The sequence below is a fragment of the Chenopodium album genome, chromosome 13 (genome assembly GCF_948465745.1).
Source record: "Chenopodium album chromosome 13, dcCheAlbu1.1, whole genome shotgun sequence".
Classification (NCBI taxonomy): Eukaryota; Viridiplantae; Streptophyta; class Magnoliopsida; order Caryophyllales; family Amaranthaceae; genus Chenopodium; species Chenopodium album.
The window spans coordinates 2,830,370-2,848,185 of NC_137846.1; the positions used below are offsets into that span (position 1 = coordinate 2,830,370).

Here is a 17,816-nt window from a genome sequence, read left to right on the forward strand (position 1 = left end):
CCGAGAAAACCTTGAAAGCCGTAAAACGGCGCCCCCCACGACACGTGGCGACCTCTGATTGCGCAGCCAATCATGTCACGGAATCCTAGGGCATAAACCCTAGAGGGGTACATGTTCCCACCCCTATAAATACCCCAATCATTTATGATGGGAGGGGTGGATGGTGACATAACATAAATATAGAGCCTTAAAGAGCTCCAACTTCTCTCTACTTTCTCTCTCTAGCCTTTTCCGTTTCCGTTCACTAACTTGAGCGTCGGAGGCGAATATTCCGAACACCGGAATATTCGTTATTTTGCAGGTGTCCGAGTCTTTGTCAGCAGAGCGTGACCAGTATCCGAGGGAATCACAAAAAACCCCGAAACATTTGGCGCCGTCTGTGGGGATACTCGTCCGTTATGGCAATAGATGGTCAGACACCTGATTCTGGACCTCGTCCAGGCGAGGATGGATATGTAGAGGACATACGTACTACCATACACTCAAGCAATCCTTTGACTGCCTCATTTGAAGAGGCCGAACAACTTCCTGTCACCCCAGCTACCCTAATGGCCGAGCTGACTAAGCTCCGCAAGGAGTTGGCGGCTACCCAGCAAAAGGGGAGAGGAGGCACTTCCAAGAAAGCCAACAACAAGACCAACGCAACTGATGCTGGTAACACCCCATTCCGCCGTCCGCATGGAAGGTCTCCCCGAGTCCCACGGACCAACTTCTCTAGCCTGCTGGCGAAAACACAGTCGGCTGGGGGGAGGGGCAGACAGCCAAAAAGAGTTGAGACTGAGCCGTCACAGCGTTTCAAAGACGCAAGGGATTACATTCGGCACAGGCAAAGGGAGAGGGCCGCATACTCGGACACGGCCTCTACCCCAACCATGCCGGAGGAAGTCTCCAACCAATCTTTCTCCCAATACACCAACACGGCTGCTTCCAGCAAGAGTCATACTATTACTCCCCGTCCAATTCAGCCATTGCCATATCAGCCCCCTCAAGTACTCAATGGGTTGATACAACCAACTCCCCAAGTTTTTGGGCAATATGGGTCGTATGGTCAGATGTTCGGCCAGACTCCCTACCTGGCTGGAACGTCCGCTCAGCCTCAGCCTATTGATTGGCAAATGCGTTTGTTGAATTTGGGAGATAAGCCGCCTCCGTTTTCGCAAGATATACTAGCATCCCCTCAACCAGCAAAAGTGAAGAGCGTACTAGTGGGTGCCTATGATGGTACGGGCAACCCAGAAGAGCATGTTACCTCGTACAGGAACTTGATGTACTTGCAAAGTGTAGATGATGCTACATGGTGTAGATGCTTCCCGGCCACTCTCAAAGGGGTGGCCCAGGACTGGTTTAACAGCCTTCCAGCCGGATGCATCAATTGCTTTACCACCCTCAGTTTGTTGTTTGTGGGAAACTTCTCATACAACATCCCACCAAGAAAGACAAGTCTCAACTTGGCTACAATTGTCCAAGGAAAGAACGAAGGACTACGCTCGTACGTCCAAAGGTTTAACCAAGAAAAAGCCCAAATTCATAATCTTCCGGACGAAATGGCTTACTTAGAATTTCTCCGGGGATTAAGGCATAATGGTTTTAAGTTTGATTTGGTAAGAAAAAAGATTCGGTCATACGCAGGTGTATTGCGGGAAGCCGAAGCCTATATTGAGGCCGCGGATTTTTGTTCGCTCACCAAATCAGAACAGCCGGCCAAGGGGGATGAGAAGAAGCAATCTTCTCAGCAAGACTCGGCCGGTCGAAAGAAAGAAGGAAACAAAAGAAAAGAAATCTGGGTAGCTGATGACAAGCAACCCAAGTCAAAGAAAAGCAAGACATACGAGCCTCAGTATGAGTTCAACAAGGATGGTTACTCCATTTTGATGGAGATAAAAGACAAGTTTGAGTTTGAGAAGCCTCAGCCTTTGAGAGGCTCGGCCCAGTACAGAAACAAAAACAAGTATTGTCATTACCACAAGGATGTGGGTCATGACACGAATGAGTGTATCAACTTGAAGAGACTGTTGGATAAGTTGGCCGACAAGGGTCTGCTGAAACCCTATGTGACCAAGTCCAAATTCACCTTCAAGCGGACAGACAACACGTCCGAGAAAAAGCAACAAAGTGAAAAGAGGAATGACAAGGAAGATGATGGGAATAGCACTGATTCAGGTTTTGTGGCCGTCATATCAGGAGGCTTTGCTTCAGGCGGCCCTACCATGAAAGGAATCAAGCAGGACGCTCGAAACCTGTCAAATGTGATGCAAACGGACGTTGTTAAGGCCGAGCCATTTCCTGAAGTGACCATAAGTGAGGCTGACCGTGGAGAGGTCAGAGCTTTGCACAATGATCCCATGGTCTTTGTAATGAAAATAGCAAATTTGAAGGTGGGACGGATATTGATTGATACGGGCAGTTCGGCCGATATCATAAGTCTCTCTGCCTTGAGGAATTTAAGCTTCCCAGAAGATGCTCTCCAAGATATAACTCACCCCTTAGTGGGATTTGGGGGGAATATCATTCATCCAGTCGGACGGATTGACCTTCCCATCCGTTTCGGGCAGAAGGGAGAAGGAAGAGACATGGTTGTCCGTTTCCTTGTGGTAAAAGAGTTGACTGGGTACAATGTAATCCTTGGCCGCCCTACTCTCAATGCAGCCAAGGCAGTCATAGTGCCCTATTTGATGTTGCTGAAGTTTGAAAGGTCGGACGGAAAAATTGGAACAATTCAAGGAAGTCAGAAAATGGCTAAGGAATGTAATCAGCTGGCCGTGAAGCCAACAGCACGCGGCCCAAAATTGTCCGAGATTAAGGAAGAAGGAACCTCATTCCCAGCATACCAGGTCGGCCAGAAGCGTAAGGCGACCAGGGCAGAAGAAGCCTAGCAACTAATGACTGTCGGCCGACCAGATGAGTTGAGGCCCCAGCCGGCCGGCAGCCACCAGGATATAGTGCTTGACTCCAACCACCCAGAACGGACAGTTAGTGTCGGCACTATAGCCTTGGAATTGCTTGGGGATGAGTTGGTTCAGCTGTTAAGGGAATTCAAAGATGTGTTTGCATTTGAAGTAGGTGAAATGCCTGGAATAAGCCCTGACCTGGCCGTGCACAAGTTGGCCGTGAATCTTGTGATAAAGCCTGTCCGCCAGAAGAAGAGAAATCACGGGGAGGAGAGGAATCAGGCGGCCGCAGCAGAGGTAAAAAAGCTGCTGGACGCCGGTTTCATTCGGCAATGCTTTTACCCAGATTGGGTGGCCAATGTAGTTCTTGTGAAAAAGCCGAATGGGACTTGGAGGATGTGCGTGGATTACACGGACTTGAACAAGGCGTGTCCTAAGGATAGCCTCCCCTTGCCTAAGATTGACCGTTTGGTTGACTCTACGGCCGGACACGCCCTTATGAGCTTCATGGACGCATACTCCGGATTCCATCAAATTCCTTTGTGACCGAGCAGGGGTTGTACTGTTACAAGGTTATGCCATTCGGCCTCAAGAATGCCCCTGCTACATTTCAGAGGCTTGTTAATACAGTCTTTAGAGACCAGCTCGGCCGGAACATGGAGGCATATATTGATGACATGATTGTCAAGTCAAAAGAGCCGGCCGACCATCTCAAGGATCTACGAGAAACGTTCGCCGAACTCAGGCGGCATAAGATGATGTTAAATCCAAAGAAGTGTGTATTTGGTGTTGAGTCTGGCAAGTTTCTCGGATTTTTGATTGATCAACGTGGAATCGAGGCCAACCCTGAAAAAATTCAAGCCGTCCTTGACATGAAGTCTCCAAGAACAATCAAGGAAGTGCAAAGACTGACCGGCTGTTTAGCAGCCCTTGGAAGATTTTTGTTAAGATCAGGGGATAAGTGCCGTTACTTTTTTCAAACCATTAAAAAGAAATCCATGTTCGAGTGGACAAAGGAGGCCGAGGAAGCATTCGTACAGTTGAAAAATCACTTGCATACATTGCCTCGCCTCGTCAGTCCACTCAAGAATGAGAAGCTATATGTCTATCTTGCCATCTCCGAACACTCTCTAAGTGTCGTCCTTCTTGCTGAAAGGGACTGCCATCAGGTTCCGGTTTATTTTATCAGTCATGTACTTCACAATGCTGAGCTAAAGTACCCCCCAATTGAAAAATTTGGCCTGGCCTTGTACATGGCATCGAAGAAGCTGCGGCCATACTTTTTAGCACATTCAATTGTTGTCTATACAGACCAACCCTTGAAGAAGCCATTCTCAACTTTAGAGGCAAGTGGCCGCATGCTCAAGTGGGCCTTAGAGCTCAGAGGTTTTGATCTTGTGTTTGAACCAAGGAAGGCAATCAAGGGGCAAGCCTTTGCGGATTTTTTGGCAGAAATGACACGCAAGTCTGGAAAGTGTTTGTGGATGGTAGTGCAACAGCGACCGGGTGTGGCGCTGGTATTATATTTGAATCTCCTGAGGGAGACAAGTATGAGTACGCGTTGAGGTTTCAGTTCCAAGCGTCAAACAATGAAGCTGAGTACGAAGCATTGTTGGCCGACCTAAGGATGTGTAAAGCGGCCGGGGCAACCAAAATTGAAGTATGTTCGGACTCCCGGCTAATAGTCCACCAAGTCAATGGTGGCTTTGAGGCCAGGGAGCCGGCCATGATGAAGTACATGCAGCTAGTTAAAAATGAGGCCGAAGGCCTAGAGCTTTTTTCTCTCAATCAAGTTCCCCGTTCAGAGAATCATCAAGCGGACGCCCTCTCCAAATTGGCTTCCTCGGCGTCATGTGATACTCCAAGATCAGTGTTTTGGGAAGTAAAAGAAAAAAGGAGCATTGATGCCGAGCCCGTTCAGATAATAGATAGAAGTTCAACCTGGATGGACGGAATTATTTCCTACTTAAGGGATGGGATACTTCCGGACGATCCGAAAGAGAGTTGGCTATTGAAGAGGAAGGCGGCCTGGTTTGAGATGAAGGATGGGGAGCTATTCAAAAGAGCCTTTGTGAAGCCTTACCTTAAATGTATAACTCCTGAAAGAGGGCAGACTTAAGGTTGGCTTGGGCCAACTTCAGCTCACTTTTCAAGGCTTCGGACGCCTCGAAGCCTAGCTTCCACTTCTCCTTTTCCAGGACGGCCTCATCCCTTTTAACCCTCATGGCCTCCCTGGCCAAGGACTCCTGTTCGAGTGCCTTGCCCAGTTTGACCAGGTCCTCTGTTTGCCGCGCCGCTTTGTCGGACAGCGCGGTTATTTGGGTCTCAAAGTGTACCCTTTGGATGGCGGCCGTCCCAGTTACAGCATCCTCGGCCTTCCTGATTTCGATCCAAGCCTACTTCAGCCGCTCGTTCTCTTTATCCTTCCATTCAAGGAAGGCGTTCAGGCAGAGGAAGAGCTGCGGACAGAAGAAGGAAACTTAGTCAAATATAGAAGAATTTGCTAAATGTTGGAAAGATAAGGTATAGAGAAAAGGAGACGTACCTCAGCAGTACAGTTGAGCATAGGGCCGAGGAAGCCCTTATTGATTCCCCGCAGCTTATCACGCTGCGCTTGGGGAACCGCGCGAACCATGGCCTCGCGCATGGCCTTCCTGTCCGCGCCAGTCAGTGACTGGCCGGGCAGCCTCATTTGCAACTCCTCTGAGATATCTGCGAACGACCGTGTAAGAAGAGTTAGCTGAAATTCACAAGTAAATAAAGATGTAAAAAAGAAAGAAAGAAGGCTAACCAGTGGAGAAGCTTGGAGGAGAAAGATTGATGGGAGGGGGCGGCAAAGGAGCCTCCCCCTCATCCGGACGGCCCTCATCAGCATCGCTGGACGGAGGGTTGACCAGCATCGTTCCGATCCAGCGACCGGTCATTTTTTCTGGGGTTAACTTATCCCCACCGTCCGAAGGGACGGACTCTTCATGGACCTGATCAGCAACAGGTTCCATGGGCTTGGAGGCCCCGCTTTGTTTCAGCCGGGGTTGTTCTCCTTTAGACTGCGTTGTAACAGTCTGCGACTTTGCCGTTGCCGCTGCCTGAGAAGACGGCTTGGAAGCAACCGTCTTTCTCCTCTTGGATGCGTTCGCATCAGGAGTGGACGTGGCCGGCTGCTTCCGCCTAGCCTTCGGGGTAGAGGAGGAGGTCTACAAAAATACCAAGTTAGACAAATTTGATGGTGTCCGTGCGATTTGGGAAAGGAGCTCCCTTCCAGCATGCGTGAACGGACATAAAGCGTCCGTGCAAACTCAGGAAGTAGGTTCCTCCCAATATAGCAGAACGGACACAGTAAGGAATGAGAACGGACATAAAGCGTCCGTGCAAACTCAGGAAGTAGGTTCCTCCCAATATAGCAGAACGACCACATTAAGGAATGAGGAATTCAAAAAATAAACTAAGTGTTTACCTCTTTGAGTTGCTCGTACATCTCGAAACGAGCCTTGTATCTGGCCAAGTCCACCTCGGACATCTCAACCTCTGCTTTTTGGGCCGAGTCAAGCATAGCGTACGCCTCTACTGCAAAAACAAAAAGCAAAAAAGTGTTAGAATATTTTTCTAAAAAACTCTATGTGCGTACAAAAAAGTTTATATATCTAAGTGTCCACCTTGGGGCATGTTCTGGTACAGGCCGTACGCAGACATGAAGATAGGGTCCCTCAGCCAATTGGCAAGAGGAACCCAATGGCTAGGGACCCGTTCAGTTTTGTTGCCCCGCCTGACTCGATTAACTTTGAAGTACTCGAGCTGGTGTTCGTGGCTTGGGTGGATGGGCGGCTTGTCAGGCTTGAGGTCTCCGCGTCCGAGTTGAATAGGCTCTGGACGGCACCTGTTCATGCGGAGGTTGAACTCCGCGTCCTGAGTTTTGATACGATAGAAGCGGTGCTTCCAGTCCCTCCACTTACTGACACGGTCGACCATGACCATGTAATCCCTGGTTGCACTCAAGATGAGCCAACCATTCACTTCCTTTTCCAGCCGGGTGAGTGAGTGCATCTCACAAAAGACCGCAAAGTCTGGCGTAAATTTCTTAGCGATGCACGTCACTAAGTACCCAAAAATGTTCAACCAACTGTTTGGCGTCAGTTGGAAGAGGCCGATGTCGTACTCGTCCAAGATAGTCCGGACGAATGGGTGAAGAGGGAAGCGGAGCCCCACATCCAAGGCGGCCCTGTAGACGCAAAACGCTCGTTTGCGCGGCTTCTCCTCATCCCAGGTAGCCACAGCAATGGCCTTCCTGGGGACCTGAATTTCGAACCCCTCCCCCAAATGGAGGGACTCCTTGTACTTCTCAAAATCCTTCTTTAAAAACTTCAGGGCTGTCTCCCCAACTGTACAGGCGTACGGGTCCCTGAAGTTATCTATGTTGGCGACAGTTTCTTCGGCCGCCGCCTCGCCTTCGGCCGTCTCACCCACGGCCTCTTTCTCAACTTCTTCTTCTTCCACTTGGTGAGAAGGGGCACTCCCAAACTCTGAAGATAGCACTCTGTCCAAATCTGCTGCCTCGGCCGAGCTTCGGCCCCTTGAGCTTGGAACGCCCATTGAAGAAGGAACGTCCTCCTCGAACATTGGACGCTTGCCTTTATCCTTGGCAGTGTCCACCTCATTTCCCGAAGGAGGGGCGTTGCGAATAGGCAGGGCGGACGGTTCGCGGATTGAGATTCCTGTTAAGGGTCTGTCCGCCCCACCCAGTTGAGGCCGAGGTTGAGAAGAAGAGGGGACGGACGAACCAGAAGCGTCCGCCCCAGGATTGGAAGGGTTGTCTTTACAGGCTACCAGTTCGGCCCCATCCATGACTGAACTGGCAAATTGAGGGAACCTAAGTTCCGGAGCAGGTGCGGACGAGGCGCCCTCAGCTCGCAGGCGTTCCTCGAAGGAAGAAGTGACCTCCACGGCCAAATGATGAGAGCCAGTGGAGGCGATCGTTGTTTGGGTGGTGGAGTCAGTCTCCACCATTGTACTTGGGTTACTAGGGTCATAAGGGACCCTAGGATGAACCATACTTCCGTCTGGGTTCCTGGCCGCGTGAAGCTCACGCGTACGCATGGTTCTTGCCATTGCCTGTTGGGACAGAGAAGAATAAGTGGGGGTGAGTATGTACGCATCAGACATAGACTCACTCCAAGGAGGAGACAACTCTTCTCCGTCCACTCTAGATTCCTCAGTCCCAGGCGAACGGCCGGCCTCATGAGAAGAGTCGGACGAAGCCGAGTATGGATCCAGAATTGAAGTAAAAGAAAAAGGAAACAAGTAAAAGTAAAAGAGAAAATGTAGACGACTTACCTCTGTACGTTCTGAAAGCTCTGAGTGTGGTGGTGAAGTTCTTGAAGATTGACCGGAAAACTCAAAAATGCCCGGAAAACTCAAACTCACGGCGGCGCTCTTGAAGATTAAGGAAAAAATAACTTTCTCTCACTAGAACGCTCTGACTTCTCTCTAGAATTCACAATTGGGTAAAGTGTGAAAATGAGAATTCACCTCCCATATTTATAGAGTGAATTCATGAGGGCAAAATGGTAAAACCGTCTTTCCCGCCTAAACATTCAAACGGTAATTTCTTGAAAAAATTACTCGAAGAAAGGGACAGAACGACGTTAGAGTTCTGTTAACTTGTGAAAAAATCGGACGGACAATTAACGGCACGTTAAAGTGAATTGAAATAAGTGGAAAATTCAAGAATTTTACACCTTCAACACTTAGTCTCCAAAACTTGAGAAAATCTAAGAGGAAAAACGTCCGCCCAGTTCTCAGACGTTTAGTCTAAAACAGGAATTCAGACGTACGAAGCATGATTAGAAAGCCAGGAAGTACGTCTGAAATCATGGAAGCCCAGATTACCCCAAAGAAGATAGGTGGTCGTTCTGGGTGGTTAGGAGATAATCTCCTCCCAGAGTATCAGAACGTCCAGTCTCATTGTTGTGGTCGTTCTGGGTGGTTAGGAGATAATCTCCTCCCAGAGTATCAGAACGTCCAGTGTCATTGATGTGGCCGTTCTGGACAGTTAGGAGATAAGCTCCTCCCAGAGTATCAGAACGTCCAGTCTCATTGATGTGGCCGTTCTGGACAGTTAGGAGATCAACTCCTCCCAGGGTATCAGAACGTCCAGTCTCATTGATGTGGCCGTTCTGGACAGTTAGGAGATCAACTCCTCCCAGGGTATCAGAACGTCCAGTCTCATTGATGTGGCCGTTCTGGACAGTTAGGAGATCAACTCCTCCCAGGGTATCAGAACGTCCAGTCTCATTGATGTGGCCGTTCTGGACAGTTAGGAGATCAACTCCTCCCAGAGTATCAGAACGTCCAGTCTCATTGATGTGGCCGTTCTGGACAGTTAGGAGATCAACTCCTCCCAGAGTATCAGAACGTCCAGTCTCATTGATGTGGCCGTTCTGGGCAGTTAGGAGATCAACTCCTCCCAGGGTATGAGGACGTCCAGCTTGAAACAAGTGGACGACCACATGAATGCAGAGGTTAAGCCTCTCAGAGTACGAGAGCGTCCAGTACAAAGTATGGACGTCCAGATAAGCAAAAAGCCAAGCTCATTCCAGACTACGAGAACGTCCAGGGCAAAATATATGGACGTCCACGTAGCAAAAAGAGCCTTGAGCCAAAAGTATATGGACGTCCAGGGCATATGGGAAGCAAACCCAACCCAGAGTACCAGGACGTCCAGAGCGCAAGATCAGAGGAGGCGGCCAGTAAATGTACGAGCCACCCCCTCTGAGGGGCAAATGTTTAGGGTAAAAATACCCCAGGTACGTGGCCCAATATCATGGTGACACGTGGCCCAATAAACAGGCGACACGTGGACCTATGAGAGTGGGACACGTGTCCACTTGTCATGGTGACACCTGTCAGCCATCTCTAAATGCCCCAATGCTGCAATCAGAATGAGAAAAGGGCCCTAATGACCTCAGGCCCAAATCCCGAGAAAACCTTGAAAGCCGTAAAACGGCGCCCCCCACGACACGTGGCGACCTCTGATTGCGCAGCCAATCATGTCACGGAATCCTAGGGCATAAACCCTAGAGGGGTACATGTTTCCACCCCTATAAATACCCCAATCATTTATGATGGGAGGGGTGGATGGTGACATAACATAAATATAGAGCCTTAAAGAGCTCCAACTTCTCTCTACTTTCTCTCTCTAGCCTTTTCCGTTTCCGTTCACTAACTTGAGCGTCGGAGGCGAATATTCCGAACACCGGAATATTCGTTATTTTGCAGGTGTCCGAGTCTTTGTCAGCAGAGCGTGACCAGTATCCGAGGGAATCACAAAAAACCCCGAAACAAATTGGTTTCATTGGTTTAATATGGAGGAATTGGTTTTAATATGAGGAATTGGTTTTAAAATAATTGGTATTGATTTTATTGAATATTGATATTGGAATATTGAGAATCGGTTTTGAATCATGAGTTGGAATTATTGGATTAATTATTGGAATTGATTTAAAAAGCATGTTTGCAAATAAATTGAGTTTAATTATCTTGCACTTATCGTACTTAGTATATTTTGCTAATCCGTATTTCTTATTTTGTTTTGGTTCGCCCTGTTTACCTTATGGTAAGCAGTGTTGACGAATTTCAGGTGGAGTCAATAAATTGATGCATTGGAGTCCCCGGATTTGGTTTCATCTAAATTAGGAGTTTTGGTCTTGTATTTAAATTGAGTACTCATGACATTGGTTTCTATTTATAGTTATTATTAATAAAGAAGAGTTTTGAAGTTTCCGCTGCAAAGTATTGGTTTATTTAGTGAGTTTGAGTAGCCTTGCGTAATCACGCGGCAGTAATACGCCTAATTCTATGTCTACGGTATAATTATACGTATTATACTAGTATTTCCGTAGAGGGAGATTTGGGGGTGTTACACTCGATTTTTTTTTTTTTGAAACAATATTTATTATTATTGTTGTTATTATTATTATTATTATTATTATTATTATGTTTTTATAATAAATTATATATAGGGGTTAGTTGTGTCTACCACAAACATAACGATAACGAAAGAATATTTTTCAAATACTAGTTATGGGATGCCCCAAACAGCCAAACATTGAGGGAAAGGTTTCGAAAGAGCGAAGAAAAAGGCTTTTCCTCTCCTCATTTTCTAGGGAAGAATGGTGAAGTTGTTTTAAGATCGACATTAAGAATGATCTATCTTGTTCATTGGATGTGATTTTGAAGGAATTGTGTCTTCATCAAGTGCAATTATTAATATATGTATTGGATCGAATTATGGAGATAATTAAATTTATTCTTTTAGGTCTTTGTTATATTATAACTAGAGGTATTAATGATCTTTGAGTTAGTAAAATAGGCCAAAACACCCATTAAAACGGATCCTATAAGTTCTTACTATGTGGTTTATTGAACATAAGAAGAAAGATCCATATTGGGCCCTCCCCCTAAGTGGTTGTCCATATGGAGCTTGAAGGGTTTGGGCTTGCTTTCTAGTCTAAATATAATATAATTATAATATATAGATAGATTAGGTGCCTAGTATTGGAAATAAGGTTGATCATTCAACAAACCCTAATCAACAAATACAAAATCAACTTTCACTCTTTCCTTCTCGTCTAACTGCACGTGTATGTGGTGGTTCGTGTGGTGGCTGGTTGTCCATGGAAGTTGGTGATCACGGTGGTTTACCTCTCTCACCCGACTAATCCAGTATTAATGGACGTTCAATAGAAATATGTGTGCCGAGTAAAGGAGTAACGCTTAAGGCTCTATTTCTCCTGTAATTCGTAGTTAATTGTAACGTGGAATTCACGCTTCAAATGTATTATGTTATGCATGTTGATCCAGGTGCGAACGAACAAGATTCGTGAAATTACACAATATAATAACTAGATCCTTGTAGTGGTATAGCCTCTTACATAATACATTTGATCATAATAATTTGATTATTTTGATGTCCATGTCCATAATTTTATAGTTAATTAAGAGGGGCATAATTTAATTATGGGTGAGTCAATTATTATTTCTTTAAATGGTGATTTAACTTTTGGAATCGTTGAATATGATTTTTTGTCAAACTTGTAAACTTTGACCGTAATTGTCATTAATCTGTAAGAGACAACAATTGCCTCATTGTCAATCTTGTTGGATTCATCTTATTATATATTTTATTAGACTTGAGTTTTTGTATAATTAGTACGCGCATGAATTCTAAACCGCATGTTAGTGACCGTGAAAAATTAAGTAGGGCAAAAAAAAAATTGGGACAAAAAAAGTATGTCATATAGGGGCAAATAAAAGTATTTAATTTGATAAATTTTAATTTATTTAATTATTTTTTTCTAGAAAGAAGGCACTTTTTTCCAATCTTATGCTGCTTTTTTACGCAAAGTGCATTCACAATTATTGATATCACTGGCTTCTTTCGGCCCATTCATAAGTTTAATCTTGACTACCAAACGATTGTCATTTTTAGCTTACAACTACACATACTACCTAAGTTAAATATTATGTGCAACTTTAAAATATTTTATATCTCATAAATAATACTCCAAACTTACACATAACATTTAACGGAGGTAATATATTATTTGACGATTTGGCCAACACTCGTTTATACGGAGTACTACTACAATTCTGATTTGAGGGATTACTTTATACTTCGTATTAGATGCCTTAATAATCCGTAGATTATTGAATCATAGCTTGAAAAAATCCTAGCAGACATGCATGCATGTATCTGATGTATGCTTGTGATCCATGTTAATTATTTTGGCTGATTCGCCAACAAAATCTATCACTCATTTAAATAATCAAGCTTCGCACTCCTATTGGCCAAGCCCTTAAAAAAATAGGATTAAACCTTTAATTAAAAGGATCAAAATTAATTTGATTGGTACAAGAACATTTCTTATTATATACTCTAATAGAAATTAATATATATCGGATTTATTATTTTATTATTTAACAAAAAAAATAATTCTCTATGATCTCCTTAATTATATTTTATTTATATATATATGGGATATCATTAATTTGTGTTTGGTTGGTGGCTAATCCAACAATTTATTCCACAGATTATTTGATTGGAAAGCATGAATTAATATTATTTATAATTAAATATTATTGTCATCCACGAATGGGAATTGTAAGCCTTGACTTAAATTGTGCATGCATGCAAGAAATGTTAATCCAAGTTAAGTGATGGCTCCCTCTTAAACACTATCTTAATAGCTTATGGGAGTAGTACTTTGAGTAAAAAATATTACTTCTTGAAAAGGTAAGTTAAATCATATGTTTTATATATAACTAGATTAACCCCGTGCAATGCACGGTTGTTAAATAATTCTAATAACAATAAATTTTACCAAAAATAATGGATATAAATATTATAAATAGACTTAGTAGTAAAAAGTATGAAATATTGTGAAAGAAATTAATTAAACATATAATAGTTATAATGGGCAATTTGATATTTAAGAACATTTATTTTAGATTTTATACAAACTAAAAGTCATAATTTAATTACAATAAGTTTTTTTTAGTAAGTGGTTTTGGAGGGAAAACTTTTTATAATATTTTGCGTTATCTAAGTTTCGCCTTTAGTATAATGTAATTGATGATTCAATTACTTGTATATAAATTGAAGTGTTAGATATAATTGTAGAATAAACTTTTCTAATCTTGCCATAACTAACATTTTATCTAACTTTGACATTTTGGGTTAGTTACCTCTATCACAAACATGATGGTAAGAAAGTATATTTTTCAAATTTAAATAGAATAAAGGAAAAAGAGAATACTTAAAGTTACTTATCTTGAAAGTGTTTAGAAATTCATAAAAAAGTTATAATAATAAGTGACAATAATCATAGCAAATAGCCAAGTAGTAATGAGTTTTTTTTTTTTTTTTTAGTGTTTTAGCCAGTGGCGGATCCAGGAATTGGGGAATGGGGGTACGAAATTATGTTTAATAAAAAAAACAAATTACAAAATAAAAAGTAATATGTGGAGCGTAATAATTTTTTCCTAACTAATAAATTTTGAGTTAATAATTAAAATTACTATTGTATATTTGTATTAATATTTGTGTGTACTATACACCCTATCTTCCGACACTAAGACTTAAAATTAACTAATAAAATTGTGAGGAGAATTTTTTTATCTAAGAGACCTGTTATTTGTAACAGTAGGTCTCTTTGATAAAATGTACAAATCTTCTTGTGGAAAAATAAACAATATCACTTAAGAGACCTGTTTTTGTAACAGTAGCTCTCTTTGATCAAAAGTACTATTCTGAAACTCCTAGGCGTCTAGCATGGAAGGTATATAAAAAATAACCTAAGAGACCAAATTTTGACAAAGGCGGTCTCTTTAAATTAAACAAAAAAAGGCGGGGCTGGTTGGTGTTACATAACAGTACCTAAGAGACCGCCTATTACATAAAGGCGGTCTCTAAGCTTAACAGTTTTTTTTTTTTTTTCAGCGGAATGGGGGTACAGCTGTAACTCTATGTACCCCCCTGGATCCGCCAATGGTTTTAGCTAGTCATGTTATCACGGTGTATAGATAGAAATTTATTGTGTTTTTCAGTTTTTCTACTTTGTTCAATTAAGTCATGCAAAAAGATATGCAAGTAACTAACTGGTTTAACCGTCAAAAGATCATTAAGAAAAATCAATGATATCTATTGGTATCAAGGCTATCAACATCTAAACATGTTCAAATTACGTTATACAAAATAAGTTCAAATAATTTAAGATAAAATTAAATTTTGCTACGAACTCACTTCCATTTAATACAACCTATAGTAAAAATAAATAATATTACTTTGTACAATGTAAATTCAGTCAATATTAATACTGTAATTTTTTATGCTTAATAGTTAATACTACGTATATCCCGTACAAAGAAAAATAATAATCGAAATCCAAAAATCTAAAATCATCGAATACAACAAACACTCTATTTGGAAATTCAAAGATCTAAATTCACCATTGACAACTTTTTCTCTCTCTCACATGTTATTTTTATTTTTCCCCAAAACAAAAAAAAAAAAAAAAAAGCCTCCTAGTAATCCACGAGACAAACAAACAAACAAAAACAACCATCCATTTCATCACATCTATAAATAATTATAATTAATCCTTCTTTTCTTTTTCCACCCAATTAAATCACTCCCTTCTCTTCATTCGAATCCAATTCCCACCACCACCCCCTTCTCAAAACCTCCATTTTCTCTCTCCTCCTCCATTAATGGCGGCCGTTGAGAGAGACCCTCAAACCACCTGCAACTCCCGCCATTTCTCTCTCTTCATCAAATCTTGCTGCCCAAATCCCACTAACCCTTCTCACTCCATTATCATCCCTTTACCTCCTTCCAACAACAACAACAAATCCCCCAAAAATTCGATTCTAACCTCCATTTCTTCTCTTCCAGATGATCTTCTCTACGAAATCTTATCTCGAATCCCGCTCTCTTCTCTTCCTGCTATCTCCGCCGTCTGCCGTCGTTGGGCCCACCTTGTTCACTCCCCCTCTTTCTCTCTCCTCCGTCGGAACCACCGTCTTCTTCACCGCACCATTTTCGCGTTTTCTACGTCTTCCGTTTCTACCCTTCGTCCATTTGTTGATCAGAAGTGGAAGCTCCCTTCTCAAAACGACGCCGTTTTGGGTGGTGGTAGTGTTCATTTTCACACGGATTTCTCACACGCGCGGTTGGCTGTTATTGGGAGGAAGATTTTTATTATTACTCGGTCTAGTTCGTTGGTTTTTGACCCGTGGACCGGGCTCGTGAAGGGCCGGTCTGGGCCGTTGGTACCGCGAAAACGGTTTGCTGCTGCGGCAGTTTGTGGGAGAATCTACGTGGCAGGAGGGTCGTTAAGGGCGTCTGACGTGGAAGAGTATGATCCCCACGCGGATGAGTGGCGCGTTGTGGCTCACGCGCCGAGGAGGAGGTATGGGTGTGTTGGTGTTGGGGTGGATGGCGTGTTTTACGTCATTGGTGGGCTGATGATTGGTGGCGCGTCGGAGTTACGCACAGCGGAGGCGCGTGTGTGTGCTAGCTCAATGGATTTGTATGATGTGGCGGCTCGTGGGTGGTTGAGGAGCCGGGCTGTCCCAGGAGGTGGGTGTGTCGTGGCGGCTTGTGGGGCGGATGGTTGTGTTTACGTGTTGGCGAGCCACGCAGTTGAGTTGTCATTTTGGCGGTTTAATGGACGGAGGAGAGGCGAAGGAGGTGGCGGGTTCGGAGAATGGTGTCGGATGAGGAGCCCGCCGCTACCGGCACAAGTTCGGCTCGACGGGACCGTGAAGTTTACTTGTGTAGGGGTGGAGGATAAGGTGGTGTTGATCCAAGTGATGGGGTGTATAGATGATTTATTGAGGAGAAGTGGGAGGAATGTAAGAGGATATAAAGAAGGGATTGTGTTGATATTTGATTGTGTGACTGAGGAGTGGAGTAGAGGGCCTGATTTACCTGAATTGGTTCAAAGGGCAGCTTGTGTTTGTGTTGAATGTTAATTAAATTATAAAATCTAGTATTAATTACATAAATTCTATGTTAAATTATGTGGTACAGTAAATGTGTGTAGTACTAATTCTTGATCATTTTTGGTAACCAATTGATGATGTTACTATTGTTTTTCCATTTATAGAATGAAAATTCTTGATCATTTTTGGTAACCAATTGATGATGTTACTATTGTTTTTCCATTTATAGAATGAAAATTTGGAAGTTTATTGTAACTTGTAAGACTGAATATTTGGTATGTCGTTTTGGCACTCAGAGGGGGACAAGCAATGAAGTGGTGAGTTTGGATGGAAAGGATTTGACCATGAGTGAATGTTTTAAGTACCTAGGGTCGATCATCCAGAAGAATGGTGACATTGATCAAGACGTGACCCACAGGATTAAGTCAGGGTGGCTTAAATGGAGAGCGGCCACGGGAGTGCTATGCGACCGCAGCATTCCCTTAAAGTTGAAGGGAAAATTCTACAGGACTGCCATAAGACCAGTGTTGCTCTATGGTACAGAATGTTGGGCTTCTAAGAAAGAGCATATTAAAAAGATGGAGGTTACGGAAATGCGCATGTTAAGGTGGATGTGTGGAAACACTTTAAGAGATAGAATCAGAAATGAGGTTATTCGCAAGAAAGTAGGTGTGGCGGGCATTGTAGATAAATTAAGGGAAAATCGTCTGCGTTGGTTTGGACATGTAAGACGGAGACCCGAGGGTGCACCGGTGCGAAGAGTGGAAGAGTGGGACCATGGAGGGATTAAACGAGGAAGAGGGAGACCAAAGATGACTTGGTTGGAAGGAGTGAGGAAGGATATGAAGTGCATGGATTTACGTGAGGATGAAGTTTTGGATCGTAAGGGATGGAGGAGAAAGATTTATGTTGATGACTACACGGAATAATCAAATTTGGTTCATGTTAGCCGACCCCACTTTTGGGATTAAGGCTTTGATTGATTGATTGATATTGTAACTTGTAAGAATTGAATCGAGTGTGACTGTTTCATACCATTGGTTGATTTCTTAAGTGTTAATGTTGATTAATGGAACTTAAGTAGACGTTATTTCCATTTTAACACCTTGGGTATAATTAAACACTGTCATTTCCCGTAACTTATTTGCACAATAATATTATGGAGTGACGTGTTTTACTACTCGGATATAGATTTTATAAGTTGTTGACCGAATGCTATTTTTTCATTTTACGTAAGCTATGTTTATGATAAAAGTGCTTAGTACAACTAAATGAACTATTGTATGCTTGATATACTAAAAAGATGGAGGTTACGGAAATGCGCATGTTAAGGTGGATGTGTGGAAACACTTTAAGAGATAGAATCAGAAATGAGGTTATTCGCAAGAAAGTAGGTGTGGCGGGCATTGTAGATAAATTAAGGGAAAA

At 43.1% G+C, this 17,816-nt stretch overlaps 1 pseudogene; it reads left to right on the forward strand.

The window, feature by feature from the left end:
• The first annotated feature begins 15,069 nt into the window (after positions 1 to 15,069).
• LOC145575945 (F-box/kelch-repeat protein At5g26960 pseudogene) lies at positions 15,070 to 16,505 on the forward strand (annotated as a pseudogene).
• The last annotated feature ends 1,311 nt before the right edge of the window (positions 16,506 to 17,816 follow it).